A 20070-nucleotide genomic window follows, 5' to 3' on the forward strand; every position below is an offset into this window, starting at 1 on the left:
ATCTTGACAGATTAGAGAGATGGGCCAAAACTAACAAAATGAAGTTCAACAGTGACAAATGCAAGATACTCCACTTTGGCAGAAAAAAACGAAATGCAAAAATACAGAATGGGGGACAATGCCTGGCTCAAGAGCAGTACGTGTGAAAAAGATCTTGGAGTCCTCGTGGACAACAAGTTAAACATGAGCCAACAATATGATGTGGCGGCAAAAAAAGCCAATGGGATTTTGGCCTGCATCAATAGGAGCATAGTGTCTAGATCTAGGGAAGTAATGCTATCCTCTATTCCGCTTTAGTTAGACCACACCTGGAATATTGTGTCCAATTCTGGGCACCACAATTCAAGAGAGATATTGACAAGCTGGAATGTGTCCAGAGGAGGGCAACTAAAATGATCAAGCGTCTGGAGAAAAAGCCCTATGAGAAGCGGCTCAAGGAGCTGGGCATGTTTAGCCTGAAGAAGAGAAGGCAGAGAGGAGATATGATAGCCATGTATAAATATGCGAGAGGAAGCCACAGGGAGGAGGGAGCAAGCTTGTTTTCTGCTTCCTTGGAGACTAGGATGCGGAACAATGGCTTCAAACTACAAGAGAGGAGATTCCATCTGAACACGAGGAAGAACTTCCTGACCGTGAGAGCCGTTCAGCAGTGGAACTCTCTGTCCCGGAGTGTGGTGGAGGCTCATTATTATTATTATTATTATTATTATTATTATTATCTTTATTTGTACCCCGCTAGCATCTCCCGAAGGACTTGTTGCGGCTTACAAAGGCCAAAGCCACGAAACACAACACAAACAATATAACACCAAAGCAAATTAAAAACAGTTAAAGCAATATTAACGACATGCAATAGACAATATATCAAGACAAAATAAAAACTGGGCCGGGCCAGAGTAGTGGGTACAGGATTAAAAGTGCTGATGTGGCAGGAGGCATACAAGGATTATAGGGCAAGTGCGGTGTGCAATAATCTTAGTTCTACTAAAGGTGCTTCGAGGACTTGTTATTGGAGATTTCCTATTCTGGAAAGGCACATCGGAACAGCCAGGTCTTCAGGTTCTTTCTAAAGACTGCCAATGTAGGGGCCTGTCTAAGAGTCGGGGGGGGGCACCACAGAAAAGGCCCTGTCTCGTGTCCCCACCAGCCGCGCTTGTGACGCAGGCGGAATCACGAGTAGGGCCTCACCAGATGACCGAAGTGAACGTGTGGGTTCATAGATGCAGATGCGGTCACTCAGGTAGGCAGGTCCCAAACCGTTTAGGGCTTTCTTTGGAAGCTTTTAAACAGAGTCTGGATGGCCATCTGTCAGGGGTGATTTGAATGCAATATTCCTGCTTCTTGACAGGGGGCTGGACTGGATGGCCCATGAGGTCTCTTCCAACTCTTTGATTCTATGATTCTACCTGTTTGTTTTCATTAATAAAGAACTTTGTTGGACTTACTTTATGCCTCTACAGAACTTTGTGTAAGGAAATCCAAGGCCTTTAATCTGAGGCAGCCCCGGCATCCCGTTGGGCACACAGAATGTATGTCCTGTCAGCAGTCTTATGTACAGGCCCAGCGTGTGACAGCATAGCGCGGATGAGCTCCCTCTCTCAGCTCAAGCTCCCCATGTGGGGACATGTGAAGCCTTCCACAAGGATGATAAAACATCAAAACATCCAGTCGTCCCTTTGACAATGTCCTTGCAGACTGCCAATTCTGTCACACCGGAAGCGACTTGCAGTTACTCAAGTCGCTCCTGACACGAAAAAAAGAAAGAGATGATTTCAGGATTTCTCTTCCTATTCCTTGTCCTTTATTCCTCAGATTTGTATTTTGCAATGCTATATATTTGACCAAAACCTTCCTGATCATAGACTCCATGGCAATCCTCTAGTGGCTGCAGCTGCCTCTTATTTTTTTATTTAATTTTTATTGCATTTATTCAATTTAAACACATTAAGTAAACATACCTTTATCACTAAATTATTCCTATACTCTATAACTACTACAAATTCTAACTAACTATAATTCAATTCAGACTTCTCTCAATTTACAAAACAAAATAATAATAATTAGAATCTGACCAATCCTTATAATCAAGTCATTCATTCACTCTCCAAATACAATATGATCGTAACATATATGCAATATGCAAATTCTAGACATGCCCCATCATTCAATCTTATTCTGTTTTGGAAACATAATGATGAGCACTCTTTGGATACTGACCATGGTCCATTACTGTTGTTTCTCTTTGATACTCCCCCCCCCTTCCCCTTAGTTTGTGCCCCCTCCACCAGGACCAACCAACTCATGTTGTTTCACCATTCCAAAATATCATTGTTTCTCTTGCTGGCTTATACCCCCTTCCCTCATTAAACACATACTCTATAATTTTCCCCATATTTTCCAAAAGTCTGTTTGTTTACATATTCCCCTTTTAATTTTAATATTGCAAGTTAGCTTATCATTAATCGCTATATTCCAAATTTCCCTATACCATTCTTCTAATTGAATTTCGTTTCCTTGCAATTTTTTGCTATTAACAATTTAGCTGCTGTTATCAAATTAGAAACCAATTCTTTTTCTTCTTATATGGGAATTATATTATCATGCATAAGTAATAAAGCTAATTTTGGTGTAATCTCAGTCTCTTTTTATTATTGCTCTTATTTCTTTGAATATGCTTTCCCAATTTTTTTGTATAATATCACATGACCACCACATATGGAGATACGTCCCTATTTCCTCACAACCTCTCCAACACTGATTTGAATATTTTTTGTCAATCTGATTTAATCTAATAGGGGTTAGATACCATCTCCATATCATTTTGTAGTAATTTTATTTAATTCTGCTGGACATATTTTTTAGTATTCTCATATTCCATATGTTTGCCTATTCTTGATTATTCATTTCCCCCCCAAGCCTGTTTCCCATACTTCCTTCAAATAATCTTGTTCCTGTTCATTCATTAATAACAGTTTATAGATATCACTTACTGTGCCTTTTAATGTTATATTCTCTTCTTTGGTCTCCCTTTGAGTTATCATCTTTTCTATTTTTGTGTATCCCCTACCTCCATTATACTTTTTTTCTTATATCACTTGACCATTTACCCAATTGTAGATACTTATACCAAAATAAGCCTCCTAATTCCTCTTTTATTCTTTCCATATTTAGCATTTTCAAATCCCAGTCTTTTACTTTCATTAAACCTCTTCCATTAAGTTCTGCTTCAAGTTCTTTTTTTTAAATTTTCTGGGAATTTTTCTGTTTTAATATCAAAGTGATCAGTGACTGTTCCCATGATGGCGGAATTTTTTCTCCTTTCATTATTTTATTATATAAATCTTTTAATTTAGGTATCAATGTTTTGAATTTTTTGTAATATTCTGGTCCCAACCCATCCAGCCCTGGGGTCTTTCCAGGTTTTAAATTGTCTATAATTTCCTCAATCTCTTTCTCTGATATTGCTTGTTCCATAATTAATTTATCTGTTTCTTGGATCTTTATTTTACAATGTTTGTCTATATACTCTTCAACTTTCTTTCTAGGGGCTTCATTTGCTGTATATAACTCCTGATAGAATTCCTGAAAAATTAGTATTTTATCCTCCATTCTCATGCACTGTTTTCCATCTTTATCTTTAATCACAATTATCAATTTCTTTTGTTTCCTAATTTGTGCTGCATTAGCTAATAACTAGTAATAAAAAGTTTTTATTACTATACTCAAAATACTCTCTGTTTAAATAAATCAAATCTCTCTGTGCTTTTTCAATCCCTCTTTTTTCAAGTTCTTGCCTCTTTGCAATTAATTTTGCATAACTCATTCTATTTTGTTCTGTCATATATCTTCTCTCTAATTCCTTGATTTCTGCCTCTAGTTTTTTCTTCTTCTGCCTCCTGTTGTTTTTTATATTCTTTAATGAATATAAAAGAATATATAATGAATATAAAAGAATGGCCACTGCCTTCATTGTATCCCATACTATTGCAACAGAACATTGATTATTGTCGTTTATCTCCCAAATTTCCTCTAGTTCTTTTGCTATTTTTCCTGATTTTTTTTTTATCTTCTAGCACTCTATTATCAATTCTCCATCTTTTAGCTAGCCTATAATTTTTTTTAAAAAATTGTATTATAATACTGGGTGCATGATCTGAAATTTTTATAATCTCTATTTCAGCATCTTGAGTTTTGGAAATTAAGTCTTTTGAAACAAAGAAATAATCTATTCTCAAATAATTTTTATGCACTGAGGAGTGGAAAGTATATCTTTTTTCATTACCCTTTATCGTTCTCCAAACATCTATCAATCCCTCTCTAGTTATTACTTTATTAAGTTCTGTTACATTCCTTTCCCCCTTTTCTTTTTTTGTGGGGTGGGATTTATCCAGTTTTCTATCCATAACTCCATTGAAGTCCCCTCCTAAAATTACATACCTTTTTAAATTTCTTCTAACTCTTTAAAAATCAATTCATAAAATTCCTTATGTTTTGTATTTGGTGCATAAATATTAACCAAAGTATAATCCTCCCCTCCCATAGACCCCTGAATCATCACATATCTTCCTATTTCATCTTTTTTTGTTTGTACCATGCTAAATCCACTAATATTTTTAATTATAATTGCTACTCCTTTTGCTTTCAAAATGCCCATAGCTTTTTCATATATTATAGTCCCCTTTAATTTCAATTCATTTAAACCTTCTCGTGATTGATGAGTTTCTTGCAAAAAAAAATGTCCCCCTTAGCTTTAAGAATCTGATTTGTAATCCTCCTCCTTTTTTGACATGATCCAAGCCCGCGACAATTCCACGAAATCAGCCTAACTCAATCCAGCATTTGTTCTCATTCTTCTATTTCTTGGTTGGTCCTTGTTACGAGAATCACCCCAATGTGCTAAATTCCTCCCCTCCTGCCCTTTCTCTCCCCTCCATCCCAAATATTCCTCCCCTTCCTTCCCCAAACTTCCCCTCTCCCACCGAGCCTTGGAGCTTTTTGTCCAGGGCATGGCTTAATCATAGCCTTTTGGTGGGGGGAGGGGTGGATTCACCTACTCCCGACCAGCAGCCAAACCATAACCTCCTAAGGATTCTATATTAATTTTTTATTCTACTCTCCAATGTATTTATTTTTGTTTCAAAAATATTCCTTATTCAATATAAAGGGTGAAAAAAATTATCTATCTCTATAACTATATCCATATCCTCATCCATATATGCATTCACACACATACATATATATGTGTGTATATATACATACATGCATACACACCCATATACAGAAACATACACAGCTACTTTTATACATATTCCCAATTATCTTCCTTATCTTTTTTACATCTCAAATTCCCCTCCTTTTTATCACATTAATTCAATTATCCCTTTATAATGCTTATTGTTACTATTACAATTTCTTCGTATTTATTAATTAGGATCACTGTCCATACAGTACTTATTTCTTATTGTCTTGTTATTTCTTCTTTCTTCTTTTCTTCTTAACTTCATATTTCTTTACTTTGTCCTTTTAATTCTCACTCTTCTTTCCCTCTGCATCTCCTGCTTCTCTTTCTTTCACATTGCTCAGCTTTGCATCCAGAGCACCTCGTGGTAGTTCAAATAGTTCTTCTCATTCCTTGATCCACTGGTGTTATATTGTAGTTTTTCCCCACGTATCTGAATTTCAGGTAAATAGGGTATCCCCATTTATACAATATACCCTTATCGCAGAGTATTGTGGTACAAGGGCGCATTATCCTTCTCCAGCTCACAGTCTCTGGGCATAAGTCCTGAAAAATTTGGATTTTTCTTTCTTAAATTGTTTGTGTGGTGGATTGCTTTCTGATGGCTTGCATGAATTGATCTTTATAGTAATAACTTGAGAATCTTATTATAATATCCCTGGGTTTGGATATTGTTTTCCTGGCTCCAACACGAATACGATCAAACTGTGACTGCTGCCAATCCTCTTTCGTTATTTCCTGGATCCAATTTATTATTGTTTCTCTTAAATTTTTGAAAGTCTCTGTTTTGGGTTTCTGTAAAGTTCCTGATCCTGATATTCACTCTTCTATCTCTGTCTGTCATTAAGATAAAGTTCAAATCATGTCTGTGAGAGACAATTTGTAGCTGATGTAAATCTTTAGTGTTGGTTACCAACTTCTGTTCCACTATTTCCATCTTTGTCCCCAAGGAGTCAGTCTTTCTTTCTAAAAAAGTTATTTTTTCAGCCTGCTCTGCAACTTGTAGTTCCAGATTCTTAATACTGGATGTGATCTTTAAGGTGCTTTCCAAAATCATATTTTTTTTAATTCTTCAATTTGTGTCTTAAATTGTCCTGAAAGTTCTAAGTTGGTTTATGGGACTCCTGAGGTTGTTTGGGAGTTGCTCCCTGGTTTCCCCCCAGTGGTCCTTTGTCATGCTTCAACGCCATTAGAGCTTCTCCTCCTCCTCCTCCTCTGCCTCTGAAGCTGTTCACACAGACAGTCTCTCTAAACTCCTATCTGAAGGTTTTTTAGACCTTAAGAAGTATTCTGTACCTTTTGCACCAATTAATTTAGATTTACGGTCTTTATCTCTCCTATGAGACATTAATTCATGAGTTATTTTCTTATAATTGCTTGCCGGGAGCGTCCTGAGTGGAGCGGTTTGAAAAGTGAAAGTAACTATTTTTAGCTTTTTAGCTCTCACTTTTTTATCAGTTCATAATGCTCACTTGTGCTGCATTTCTTAGTCCATCTGAAGAAGTTGATTACTCACTGTGACCCTGTTGTATTTTGGAGTTTTAGCTCATTATATTTTCCTCCTTCAGGAACTCGGGATTCTAGCTGCCGTTCATCAAGACGTGGCTCCGCCCGCCCCCCCCCCCCCCCTCCGCTGCCTCTTATTTATTTCATGCATTTCTACCCCGCCCTTCTCAACCCCCAAGAGGGGACTCAGGGTGGTTTAGAAAAGGAACAATTCGATGCCAACACAAAGAATAAGATAAAACATATATAAACAGCAATTAAAAACAATTAAAACAATCAATTATACATCATAATCAATAAAACCAACCTAGTGCTCACCGTTCACCAGCTCAGAATCCGTAAATTCATTCCACATTGTCAAATCCTATCAATTCTAGTCGTCATTGTCCTTTGTCTATCTGCCAGATTACCCAAAAGCCTGGTTCCATATCCATGTTTTTAATTTCCTTCTAAAAGACAGGAGGGATATTGATGACCTAATTTCCACATGGAGTGAATTCCATAGGTGAGGCACCACCACCAAGAAGGCCCTGCTCCTCGTCCCCACCAACCTTACTTGTGAAGATCTTAAACTCTGAGCTGGGACATAGAGGGAGATGCGTTCAGACAGATACGCTGGGCCGGAACCGTATAGGGTCAAAACCAGCACTTTGAATTGTGCTCGGAACTGGATCGGCAGCCAGTGGAGCTGTCATAACAGACAGAGGGGTAGTCATAACAGACAGAGGGGTAGTATGCTCCCTGTATGACGCTCCGGTGAGTAATCTGGCTGCCGCCCGCTGGAGTAATTGAAGTTTCCGAACAGTCTTCAAAGACAACCCCACGTAGAGTGTGTTGCAGTAATCTATTCGGGATGTAACAAGAGCATGGACCACTGTGGCCAGATCTGACTTCCCAAGGTACGGGCGCAACTGGCACACAAGTTTTAATTGTGCAAAAGCTCTCCCGGCCACCGCTGAGTCCTGGGGTTCCAGGCTCAGCAATGAGTCTAGGATCACTCCCAAGCTGCAAACCTGCGTCTTCAGGGTGAGTGCAACCCCATCTAACACAGGCTGTAACCCTATGCCCTGTTTGGCTTTACAACTAACCAGTAGGACCTCTGTCTTGTCTGGATTCAATTTCAATTTGTTAGCTCTCATCCAGTCCGACACAGCAGCCAAGCATCGGTTCAAGGTTTGGACAGCCTCCTTGGTGACAGGTAAGAAGGAGTGACAGATTTGGACATCATCTGCGTAGAGATAACACCTCATTCCAAAACTTCGGATGATCTCCCCAGCGGCTTCATGTAGATGTTAAACAACATCGGGGACAGAATTGAGCCCTGTGGGACTCCACACAACAACGGTTGTGGGCCTGAACAGGTGTCACCCAGTAACACATTCTGGGACCGTCCCTCAAGAAAAGAGCAGAGCCACTGCAGAGCAGTACCTCCAAGCTCCATATCTGTGAGGTGTCCCAGAAGGATACTATGGTCGACAGTATCGAAGGCCGCTGAGAGGTCCAGCAGAACTAACAGGGACACACTCCCCCTGTCCAGCTCCCGGCGAAGATCATCTACCAAGGTGACCAAGGCTGTCTCAGTTCCATGTCCCAGCCTAAATCCAGACTGTGCCAGATCTAGATAATCAGTGTCTACCAGAAATCCCTGGAGTTGTGTTGCCACCACACGTTCCATGACTTAGCCCAAGGAGGGGAGGTTGGAAAATGGCCGATAGTTGTCTAATTGAGTGGGGTCTAGTGATGGCTTTTTCAACAGCGGTTTCATGATAGCTTGTTTTAAGCTCGCTGGAAACCAAATCCAGTGTGTGCCTGGCACTATGGGTGGGACCAGATACTAATTGGGATAGGCCCATGGTTGCCATGGTGGCCATGAAGTCCTGAGCCGCATCTGAGAGAGAGGTCTCAACATGGACATTGAAATCTCCCAGGACTAAAAGCCGTTGGGAGCTCAATGCCAAGTCCAAGACCACTCCTGCTAGCTCAGGTAAGGAGACTGTTGTGCAGCGGGGTGGTTGGTACACTAACAGAATCCCTATTCTGTCCTGGCCACCTATCCTAAAGCCGGCACACTCAAAGGAAGATAACTGTGGGATGGGGCACCTGATCAGGGGGATAAAATCCTTATAGACCACTGCGACTCCACCTCCCCGCCCTCCAGGTCTTGGCTGGTGGACAGAGTTGGGAGAGATTCACCCCTCCTCCCTTGTCTAGCCAGATCTCTGTTATAAAAGCCAGGTCAGCTTATTCTTCCTGGATTAGATCTTGAATAATCGAGGTTTTCCCATTTACTGACCTGGCATTGAACAGCACCAGCTTTAACCTGGGGGGGGCCACCATCCTGGCACCTCAGCTGTACCTTGTCGGGAGAGTGTTTTGGAGTTGCCAATATATCCTTATTAATTTCAGGCCAAATAGATTGTTGAATTGTAATGTGAGTGATCTTTGGAATTGCCAATGTTCTGTTGTAAATTTTGGGCCGAATTTGCTTTTGTCTTGAATCACTTGTGTATTTAGAAATTGCCAATTTGTTATTGTGAATTTTGGGCCAGAATGAGTGTTTTGTTCTCCCTTTCCCATATCTACCTCTACTGCCCCCCACCCCGGAAGCTCCCTCCACTTTCCTCAATTGTTGTTCCAGTTGTTGATATTTGATAACAGTCATTGTTATAGTTACATGTAGCTGGACCCCGGCATTCCTACCCCTTAATGCTCCCTGTTCCTTCCAGTATAGCAAAGATTGTAAAGTACACTTGTACAATAATGGAAGGGAAAAATAACTGATAGAATGTCAATAGCAGCAAGAATGGCATAAGTGGTGACATAGGAAGTAATGTGCTGGTAGTTAACAATATATCTAAATAGATCTAAAGTGATAGTGCAGGATCTCAGAGCATTTGTTTAAAGTGCTATAGTGCTTAAAGTGCTATAGTGTTTAAAGTGCTCCTGTCTCGGATTTTTCTAAATCATCGATCAGGTTCTTTGGTTCTTTGCATGCTCCTCTCCTGCTATCAGCCCCAAAAAATGTAGCTGCAACTCCCATAGCACCATTCTCCATATGGCTGGATCCCCACTTCCATCATCCTCTCTCAGTCCCTGCCCCCTCTGAAAACAACAACAACCTTGCCAGTATTTTACGTTGGACCATTCACCAAACTGGGAGGGAGAGCAAACACTCCAGAAGACAGCATCAGAATCCAAAATGACTTCAACAGATTAGAGAACTGATTGGCCAAAACTAACAACATGAGTTTCAACAAGGACAAATGTAAGATACTCCATGTGCCTTTTATATTTCAAGGAAGCCACAGGTAAGGCTTTTCCACAAAGGACTTTGGCAACTTAAAGGAAATTTTGCCCCATCTTCACAAGAAGCCAAAGTCTCCTTCACATTTTATTCTTATCTCCTGTAGGTGTGGTTCCTTTTCTTACAAGGTCAAAGACTACTAGATTGCAAAATCTTCCCTAGTTATGCCATGTTTAATTACAAAGCACCAGGATAGATAATATTATGAATGAAGAGTTTTATCTGTGTTGAGGAGTGGCTATGAGTCTGCCTTCCTATGCTGTGGGTCTCCTATCCAAACAATGAACAAGGTGAGGTTTGCTTAGGGATACAGGAGGAGATACTTGCATCTTTTAAGTAAGGCACTGGCAAACTTTGGGTCTCCAGGTGGCCAGGGGAGCTTTTGCAAAGTTCAAGCTTGTGCGTCTGCTGCTCCCGTACCTTGGGAAGTCTGATCTAGCTACGGTGGTCCACGCTGTGGTTGCATCCTGAATAGATTACTGCAATTCACTCTATGTGGTGTTGCCTTTGAAGACTGTTTGGAAACTCCAATTAGACCAACGGGCGACAACCAGATTACTTACCGGAGGGCCATACAGGGAGCACAGGGAGCACACCACGCCCCTGCTACGTCAGCTCCACTGGCTGCCGGTCCACTTCCGAACACAATTCAATGTGCTGTTCTTGGCCTATAAAGCCCTATACAGTTCTGACCCAGCTTACTTGTCCGAACGTATCTCCCTCTACATTCCACCTCATAGTTTAAGATCTACTGGGAAGGCCCTGCTCTTGGTCCCACCGGCCTTGCAAACGCATCTGGTGTGCACGAGGGACAGGGCCTTCTCGGTGGTGACCCCCCACCTGTAGAATTCCCTCCCCAGCAAGATGAGATCGGTGTCCTCCCTCCTTTCCTTTAAGAAAAAACTAAAATCGTGGTTTTGGAACGAGGCTTTTGGCGAGTGAGCACAGCAGCACCAGGGACTTCAAACTGGACCATACAGCTGTTATGATCATTGGAAAAGGCTATGTGATGTAATTGGAAATGGCTATTTGATGTGATAATTTAACTAATGTTACTGATTTTAACTTTTTATATATTCATGGTTTTATATTGTTGTCTATTGATATTGTGACATCAAATTATTGCCTATGTTAGCTGCTCTGAGCCCCCCCCCCCCACTGGGGGGGGTGAGAAGGGTGGGGTAGAAATGCTGTAATTAAAGAAATAAATAAATTTTGGACCTCGACTCTTGCAATTCCTAACAGCTTCAGGCCCCTGCCTGAGGCCTGAGGAAAGGGCCTGAAGCTGTTAGGAATTGTGGGAGTTGAAGTCCAAAATACCTGGAGGCCCAAAATTTGCCCATGGCTGCTTTAGGGTAAGCTGGAGTGGTTAGATCAATGTGACTCATTTTTCATTAGCCTTATGTAAACCAGTTGCACTTCCAACTTTGCATTATATTTTGCTGCCATGGCCACTTGGAGATTTGGGCAGCGAGAGCCCTACACTGTCATTATTCCAAGCTTTTTAAGAGCACTGTTCAAAGGCTGCATAAAGCGCCGTGTGTGCCCTTCAACAATGCTGGGATGGTATGTGCCACAAGGCTCCAAACAGTCAGAACCTAGAAAATTTATCAACAATGAATTGATTAAATAAGATATGAGCTACAGTTCTATCATGATTTGGTCCTGGGCCCAGTACTGTTCTTTATTAATAACTTGGATGACAGTTTATTGGGCAGGGTTATCCAGTTTGCAAATGGGACCAAATTAGAAGGGAGACCTAATACTCGAGAGGACAGAATCAGAATTCAAAATGTTCTCAACTGATAAGTGAGCTGATTGAACTAATTTATTTATTATGTATTTATTTACCATATTTTTATACTGCCTTTCTCAGCCCGGAGGCAATTCAAGGCAATTCACAGTCAGCAACAATTCGATGCCTCAACAAAATGAAGTTGAACAAGGACAAATGTAAGATACTATACTTAGGCAGAAAAAACATGAAATACAAAGATACAGAATGGGTGGCACCTGGCTCCACAACAGTCGCATGAGAAAGAGATCTTGGAATCTTCATGGACAACAAGGTGAACATGAACCAAGATTGTGATGGAGCAGTTAATAAAGCCAATCTGATTTTGGTCTGCATCCAAAGGAGTCTAGAATTCAGACTGAGGGAAGTCATTGTTCCTCTCTATTCTGCTTTAGTCAGACCTCTTTACCTGGAGATGGTAGAACAGAAGCTTTCCGAAGTTCTAGGTGCTCTTACTGTCTATTACGGGGAAAACCAGCTGATCCCCAACCCATCCAAAACACAGACATGTGCCTTTCATCTCAAGAACAGAGAAGCATCCCGAGCTTTGAAGATCACCTGGGAAGGAATCCCACTGGAACATTGCAGCGCACCCAAATACCTGGGAATCACTCTGGACCGTGCTCTTACCTACAAGAAGCACTGCCTGAACATCAAGCAAAAAGTGGGTGCTAGAAACAATATCATACGAAAGCTTACTGGCACAACCTGGGGATCACAACCAGATACAGTGAAGACATCTGCCCTTGCGCTGTGCTACTCTGCTGCTGAGTATGCATGCCCAGTGTGGAACAAATCTCACCACACTAAAACAGTGGATGTGGCTCTTAATGAGACATGCTGCATTATCACGGGGTGTCTGCGCCCTACACCACTGGAGAAATCACACTGCTTAGCCAGTATAGCACCACCTGACATCCGCCAGGAAGTAGCAGCCAACAGTGAAAGGACCAAGGCAGAGACATCTCCAGCTCATCCCTTGTTTGGGTATCAGCCAGCACATCAATGACTTAAATCTAGAAATAGTTTTCTAAGATCTACAGAGACACTCGCTGGAACACCTCAGCAAGCGAGAGTCCAAAAGTGGTAGGCTCAAACCCAGAACCTCAACCAATGGCTGATACCAAATGAGAGACTCCCCCCTGGAGAGGAGAGAAGCAAACCACTGATCACCTGCTGCAATGCAACCTGAGCCCTGCCACCTGCACAATGGAGGACCTTCTTGCAGCAACACCAGAAGCACTCCAAGTGGCCAGATACTGGTCAAAGGACATTTAATCAACTACCAAACTCACAGATTTTGTATTTTGTCTGTTTGTTTGCTTTGTTCTGTTAGAAATGTAATATAATTTGACTGGTTGTCCTGACACGACAAATAAATAAATAAACCTGGAAATATACTGTGTCCAATTCTGGGCATCACAGATCAAAAGAGATATTGACTCTAAGCTGGAAAGTGTCCAGAGGAAGAGGGCAACTAAAATGATCAAAGGTCTAGACCATGAATAATCCCTATGAAGACTGGCTTCAAGAGCTTCTGTTTAGCCTGAAGAAGGTTGAGAGAAGGAGTCATGAAAGGAGCCATGTATAAATATGTGAAAGGGTGTCCTAAGGAAAAGGGGGCAAGCTTCCTTTCTGCTTGCCCGGAGACTAGGACTCAATGGAGCCATGAGTCCAAATGACAGGAAAGGAGATTTTACCTGAACTTAATTACGAAGAACATCCTGTTTAACACTGGAACTCTCTGACTTGGAATCTGGTGGAAGCTCCTTCCTTGGAGGGCCATCTATCAGGGGGTGCTTTGATTGTGCTTTTCCTTCATTATAGGGCTTGGACTGGGTGGCCCAAGTAATTTCTCCCAACTCTGAGGTTCTATGAAGGGTATGTGTACCAAGTTTGATCCCTTTCCATCAAGCCATGCAGGAGCCTTTGTGTTACAATACCTACATCGTACATAAAAAAGATACAGACATGCTTTGATTTTTAATCAATATCTAGTTGAACCCAAGAATGATGCTACAGGAGCATGCAACGTCTCCAGATGCATTCCTGGGAAATAAAGATCTCCAAGACACACTGAAGTTTTAGCAGAGTGTGCCTTTAAGATGCTATTACATTACACTATGGAACAGCATTTGAAAAATATTCTGTTTCTGGTTTGAAAGTATTTATTTATTTATGTATGTATTTACTGTATTTGTATACCGCCTTTCTCAGCCAATCGGTGACTCAAGTGTTATTTCCTGTTTAATTGTGTGGTCCATTCTTTGAAAGAAGCTATTCTACTCTAGAAACTTTGTTTTTGTGGTTGCCACAAACTAGGTTGCAATTTATTGGGATTATATTCATTGGAAAACTAGAACAAAATGTGCAATAGTAGACTGTTCCTCCCACAGAAACAAACTTTTTGCAGTGTAATAAACTTTTTCCATGTTTTTATGATACAACCAATTAGGAAATGACATTTATGACCTAGGAACAAAAATCATGTCACATAGTGTGATCCAATTATCCCCAGGAAGAACCCTTGAGTGGATTGAGGAAGGGCCACAGGTTTCCTGTCCTTGCTAGAAACAAATCAACCTGAGGAGGGTGAGAACATGTCGATGGAGATCCCTCGCCAGTTTAAATACCAAATGGAGGAGAGTGTTGGCAATGCAATTTGCTTTTGCCGACACGACATAAAACTTATCACTGTGATTTTGTATGGCTCACAATAAAATTCCCTGATTGCCTGAGAATCACTTCATGAAAAGCCTCCTTCAAAAAAAAGGAACTGCAGTTAAAATCCAACATTACTTCAGTATAATTTAGGTCCATTATAGTTTAAAACATCTGCATGGTATCAGGTTTACTGAAAAACTGTTTGATTCAATGAAAAGTCTTGTCTCTCAAAAGTGCTTTTTTTTGTTAACAGATAGCAGAAATCCACCCGCATACATTCTTTGGTCAGAATTGAAAATCCTTCAAGAACTATATTTTCGATACCATCGATCGTGGTATCCCTGTGGGTTATCTCTCATACACATTTCATACAATTCCATACATACATTGTATTTTTATGCATCACATATAGCAGTATTTCTCAACCTTCCTAATGCCTTAGGAACTGGACCCTTAATCCAGTTCTTCATGTTGTGGTGACCGCCAACCATAAAATTATTTCTGTTGCTACTTCTTAACTGTAATTTTGCTACTGTTATGAATCCTAATGTAAATATCTGAGATGCAGGATGAATTTTCATTCACTGGACCAAATTTGGCACAAATACCTAATACTCCCAAATTTGAATACTGGTGGGGTTGGGGGAGATTGATTTTGTTATTTGGAAATTGTAGTTGCTGTGATTTATAATTAATATACAATCAAAGAACATTCTGAACTCCACCAACGATGGAATTGAACCAAACTTGGCACACAGAACTCCCATGAGCAACAGAAAATACTCCAAGAGTTTGGTTGGCATTGACCTTGAGTTTTGGAATTGTAGTTCACCTACATCCAGAGAGCACTGTGGACTCAAACAATGATGGATCTGGACCAAACTTGCATGAATACTCAATATGCCCACATGTGAACACTGGTAGAATTTGGGGAAAATAGACATTGACATTTGGGAGTTGTGGTTGCTGGTTTTTATAGTTCACCTACAATCAAAGAGCATTCTGAATCCCACCAACAATAGAATTGGGCCAAACTTCCCACACAGAACCTTCATGACCAACAGAAAATACTGTTTTCTGATGGTCTTTGGTGACCCCCTCTGATGCCCCCTTCACAACCCTCCCCCCAGGGGTCCCAACATCCAGGTTGAGAAACGCTGACATATAGAGTTGCGTGCCATTGCCCAATTTCCATTTGTAATGCACAACCACAATAGCACTGAGTCTGCAAGACCTGAGGATTACTATTGATAACAGGGTGACCTGAAAGTTTTCATTCATGAGGTAGCCATAAGTAAAAGTTGCTTGACAGCATTCAACAACAATCTATTTGTACTTGGTACGAATTATTTACTCAGTATAATATATCATTATTATAATTCTTCAGGTGTTTGGAATATGGAGATAAAGATAAGAAACAAAGTATCTGCTTCCCTAATTGGAACTGAATGATTTTGAAATCATTCTGTTCCAAAGTTTTTACCTGTGTTATTATAAAAGAAAATGTAAGTCACAAAATTTATCATGTTTACTAATCTGTTCAATGTATTGTTGAAGGCTTTCATGGCCTGAATCACTGGGTTGTTGTAGGTTTTTTTGGGTTGTATAGCCATGTCCTAGAAGAGTGATGGGCAACCTTTTGAGCGTGGTGTGTCAAAATTCGCCAAAAAACCGAGCATAATTCAGGTGGTGTGTCACTTCAAGAAAAAAACCATAATTCCCCAATATTTAGTTTAAATAACAAATATATATATAATTGTAATATATACCTATATTTAATAAACCATAACCTAATTATATCAAATATTGCTACATATTACAATTATATATATATATATATATATATATATATATATATATTGTTATTTAAACTAAATAAAATAAATATTGTTTTATTGACTATTCTAAAGACTTTGACTGTGTGGATCATAATAAATTGTGGCAAGTTCTTGGTGGTATGGGCATACCAAATCACCTTATCTCTCTCCTGAGGAATCTGTATAAGTACCAAGTAGCAACAGTAAGAACTGACCACGGAACAACAGACTGGTTCAAGATTGGGAAAGACGTACGGCAGGGCTGTATACTCTACCCCAAACTATTCAACTTGTATGCAGAATACATCATGCAATGTGCAGGGCTTGACGAATGCAAGGCTGGGATGAAAATTGCTGGAAGAAACATTAGCAACCTTAGATATGCAGATGACACCACTTTGATGGCCAAAAGCGAGGAGGAGCTGAGGAGCCTTCTAATCAAGGTGAAAGAAGAAAGTGCAAAAGCTGGGTTGCAGCTAAACATAAAAAAACCCAAGGTTATGGCAACAAGAATGATTGACAACTGGGAAATAGAGGGAGAAAACATGGAGGCAGTGACAGACTTTGTATTTCTAGGTGCAAAGATTACTGCAGACACAGACTGCAGCCAGGAAATCAGGAGATGCTTCCTTCTTGGGAGGAGAATAATGTCCAATCTCGATAAAATAGTGAAGAGTAGAGACATCACACTGGCAACAAAGATCCACATGGTGAAAACAATGGTATTCCTTGTAATCACCTACAGATGTGAGAGCTGGACCTTAGGGAAGGCTGTGCAAAGGAAGATAGATGCCTTTGAACTGTGGTGTTGGAGGAAAGTTCTGAGAGTGCCTTGGACTGTGAGAAGATCCAAACAGTCCATACTTCAAGAAATAAAGCCTGACTGCTCATTAGAGGGAAGAATAGTAGAGGCCAAGATGAAGTACTTTGGCCACATCATGAGAAGAAAGGAAAGCTTAGAGAAGACAATGATGATGGGGAAAATGGAAGGAAAAAGAGGGGCCGACCAAGGGCAAGATGGATTTATTTATTTATTTATTTATTTAAAAGTTTTCTATACCGATCTTCTCACCTCCAGGAGGGACTCAGATCCGGGACACAACATGTGTATCCTTGAAGTGACTGAATTGACCTTGAAGGAGCTGGGGGTGGTGATGACCGACAGGGTGCTCTGGCATGGATTCCTCCATGAAGTCACGAAGAGTCAGAAGCGACTGAACGAAAGAACAACAGTAACAACCTAATTATATAACTTACCTGATTTAATATGCCCAGGCCACCAAGACCACCAAGAACTTGTCACAATTTATTATGATTCACACAGTCAAGGGCTTTAGAATAGTCAATGAAGCAGAAATAGGTATTTTTCTCAAACTCCCATCCTTTCTCCATTATTCCTTCTTTGGAAGCTTTTAAACAGAGACTGGATGGCCATCTGTCAGGGGTGATTTGAATGCAATATTCCTGCTTCTTGGCAGAATGGGGTTGGACTGGGTGGCCCATGAGGTCTCTTCTAACTCTTTGATTCTATGATTCTATTCCTAGAGAGCCCTCAACCCCTGAAGTTGCCTTTAGCCACAGTTGTGGGTGAAACATCAGGAGAGCATGCTTCTGGAGCAGGGCCAGGCAGCCCAACGGAATGCTCGCTGCATCCTCTCCGCTTGCAGCCTGGACTCAGCCTGTTTTGGTAGCAACAGGCCGAGAAGTCTCCCAAAGTCCGGTGCGGCCTAGTCAGGCCGAGCCTCTGAACTCATGGCTGGCCAGATGCCTCAGGCCAGCCAAGGGGAGGGAGGCCTGGCTTCGGGATGACTCTTGGCCTCGCCCTCCCTCCCTCTTCCTCCTGGAGGTGCTTCTTCCTGAGGCCAGATCCCTCCCTCGCTCCCACTCACCTTGAGGAGGGCGCCCAGCAGCCTGCCTTCTCCTCAGCCGCTCTTCCGCGTCCATTGTGGGTGCGAAGCATTTTGGATGCAGAAGCCTCAAAGGTCTGGGGGGCCAAAAGCAGGGGTGCTGCTGCAGCAGCAGCCGGGCCCCTCGCTGCCCCCTTCAGCGGCAGCCACCTCCCGGCCAAGGGCCAAGCCAGAGGGAGGGAAGAAGGCCCACACCAAGGAAAGGCCCACTTCCCCTTTAAACATGCAAATGATCCCCACAGGAGGGAGGGCAGCCGATTAGGAGAGGTCCCGCCTATGCAGAGGCCCCGCCCCTTTGCTTTTGCTCTGAAGGGAGGAAGAGAGGGTGGTGGTGACGTCACCCAGGGCCTGCCCCCTCTGCAGCCGGCACCATTTTCGGAGGAAGAAGCGGGAGCGACGATGGAGGCGAGGAGGAGGAGGCCTGTTTGGGAGATGAGGGAAGGAAGGAAGGAGGAAAGAAAATAAATTTGAGTGAAGGAGAGGTGGAGGGGAGGGGTGGGGTAGGCGGGCGGGTGAGTGTCAGTAGAAATGGCTACGCATGTCAGTAGTGACACGCCTGTCATAGGTCCGCCATCACAGTCCTAGAAGCATTCTCTCTTGATGTTTTACCTGCATCTATGGCAGGCATCCTCAGAGGCAATGTCTGAAGATGTCTGCCACAGATGCAGGCAAAATGTCAGGAGAGAATGTTTCTAGAACATGGCCATACAACCTGAAAAACCTACAACAATGCAGTAATCTGTTTTTATGTTTTGTCACGCACTGGTCCTGTAACAGCTGTACTATTCTATACGACATATACTTTAAGCCCAGCGGGAAGCCAGGGGGCCTCAAAGAGAGGTTCTCAGGGATTTTTCTGAAGTGATGGTCTTTAGAGTCTTTAATGATACAACAAAGTCTTTATTATGGAACAAACAACAAATCTTCAATGGTTCAAACAACACTTTAAGGCTTTCTTAGTCTAGTCTTCAATGGATTGGCACCTGACTTTGATCAACTGAACCTTCTCTGTAGGAAAAACCCTTTTTAATCTAAGCCTTACTGTAATCTAAGCCTTACTGATATGGGCTCCGCTACCAGGTCAAACTGCATCTCAAGCACCGAGTGGACCTACCAGTAAGGCCAGTAGATTCTCCAGCTGGAGTTCTTGGTGAATCTGTTTCCCCAGATGTTCCTTTTTCCCAGGATGCTCTTGGAATTTCCTGGACTTCAGTTTCCCTGGATGGTCTTAAGAAAGGAAGCTTTTCTACAGGACGAGCTGGTCTACGTCCTATAGCTTAGCTACCTTGTGTCAGACTGCCCAAAAAATGGCTCCTTTCCCTCCCAGAGCCCTGAACAAGGGGTGGAACCAAAGGTTAATTAAGATGGAGAGGAGGCCTGCCCTGTAACTGCAAACTTTAACAGAAAGAAATAAAGTTGGAGCTCATGGTACAGCCGAACCAGCACACTCCTGGTCTAGATTTCCCAATGTTGAGAAATCTACACTATAACATTGGCAAATCTAATTTGGTAATGAACTGATTATCCATTTAACAACAACACAATATTGCAAATTGGTCTGTGTAAAACAGAAACATTGCCACTTTGGCACACTCTTAGTTTTACCTTCTTTACCAATCCATCCAGACTCGGCAAGGTCTCTATAACTTTGGCCAAAGGCCACTTGAAACGAGGTAAGGATTTGTCTTTGAGCAGTACAATGTCTCTAACTTGGATGTTGGGTTTAGAGTCTTTCCACTTTCTGTGACTCTGGAGTTGAGCCAGGTATTCTGTTTTCCAGCATCTCCAGAACTGATTGGCAAGAGTTTGAGTTTGTTTCCAGAGCGCTTTGTAAGATC

The 20070-nt window shown here is 41.6% G+C and overlaps 1 long non-coding RNA gene across 1 annotated transcript in view; it reads right to left on the reverse strand.

Annotated features, from left to right (window-relative positions):
• Positions 1 to 18494, reverse strand: part of LOC137095420 (uncharacterized) — a 50437-nt gene extending 31943 nt beyond the window's left edge. The window contains exon 1 of the long non-coding RNA XR_010908840.1: positions 18215 to 18494. This is a non-coding gene — a long non-coding RNA (uncharacterized lncRNA). The remainder of the gene's footprint in view (positions 1 to 18214) is intronic.
• Positions 18495 to 20070: the final 1576 nt, after the last annotated feature.

This window comes from Anolis sagrei, chromosome Y (assembly GCF_037176765.1).
Source record: "Anolis sagrei isolate rAnoSag1 chromosome Y, rAnoSag1.mat, whole genome shotgun sequence".
NCBI lineage: Eukaryota > Metazoa > Chordata > Lepidosauria > Squamata > Dactyloidae > Anolis > Anolis sagrei.